The 1131-nt window shown below is 49.3% G+C and overlaps 1 non-coding gene across 1 annotated transcript; it reads left to right on the plus strand.

Annotated features, from left to right (window-relative positions):
- Positions 1–227: 227 nt before the first annotated feature.
- On the plus strand, positions 228–420 carry LOC130292096 (U2 spliceosomal RNA). Its single transcript, XR_008848079.1, has one exon. It is a non-coding gene; the product is annotated as a U2 spliceosomal RNA (small nuclear RNA).
- Positions 421–1131: the final 711 nt, after the last annotated feature.

Consider the following 1131-nt stretch of genomic DNA (forward strand, 5'->3'; position numbering starts at 1 on the left):
ACAGGTGCAGAAGCAAAGGCATATTTCAAATGGGTAAAAGACTCTTCTGCTTCTAAGGACCAGGAATTTAGGATTACTGTTTTTCTTGGTGAGAGGCACAATCGGATCAATCAAGGAGGAGAAATGTGGAATGAACTGTCCATAATAATTAGCAAATCCAAGAAAACGCTGTATGGCCGTAGGCCAGAAGGTCGTGGCCAACTGAGTACCGAAAACAACTAGACTGGATCGCATCTCGGCCTTTTGGCTAAGATCAAGTGTAGTATCTGTTCTTATCAGTGGTTTAGTCTCTGCCATTGATGTTGGATGGATGCTGCATGGAGGAGCAGGTGTACCGGGGCGTTCTGGGGCTGGTGCCACGTAACCAGCTCAACGGTTGTCCTGATGTGACCTGTTTCCTCCGGGTCTCGCCATGAGGTTTGGGGGTATAGAGCCGAGGTACTTCTGTGCCTCGGGGAGTGGTGACCCTGAGGTGCCAAAACTCACTGGGTGTTATAACTCACTGAGTGAAAGCACTACACCATTACTCTTCACCTTTGGCACTCACCCTTGGTATCCCGGCCTTCTGGCTAGGATCACGGAAATTTTTATAGATCCAGCCGGATGACCGGGCAGTATATCTGCACTCGTCCACTTATTTATTATTTTTTGTTTTTCGCTGTGCCACTTTTATGTGTCTGTTTTTGTACACAGGATTGTCAGGATGCGGTAGCCCTTTCGGGTGTCCCTCCTGGCGGTCTAGGGGAGGTCTGTGTGGCCATTAGGTTCCTCACCTCTCTGCAATCCCTGGGCATCTTGGCTTCAGTCAAGATGCCATCAGTATACGGCTCCTTGGCTGATACCTTGGTTAATGCCTAGGTTGAAGCCAGGAGCATTTTCGGCCCCTTAGTAGCTTCGGCGAAAAGGGGCATCAAACCTGGATCCTTGCAGGTGCCTTTTGACCCGGAGGTGAAAGGTAGGTTTGTTGGGGGGCCTCTCTCCTGTTGGAGAAGGGCTTAGTGATAGACCGCATCCTTTGTGCATGTTTTTTTAGTGTGACACTTTTGCACTTTTTCTTGCACTTTGGGTGATAGAGAGCACTTGGGTGATAGAGAGCGTATGCATTCCCCCCTGCATCACCGATCCTTTAGG

This window comes from Hyla sarda, chromosome 9 (genome assembly GCF_029499605.1).
Source record: "Hyla sarda isolate aHylSar1 chromosome 9, aHylSar1.hap1, whole genome shotgun sequence".
In the NCBI taxonomy this organism is placed as follows: Eukaryota; Metazoa; Chordata; class Amphibia; order Anura; family Hylidae; genus Hyla; species Hyla sarda.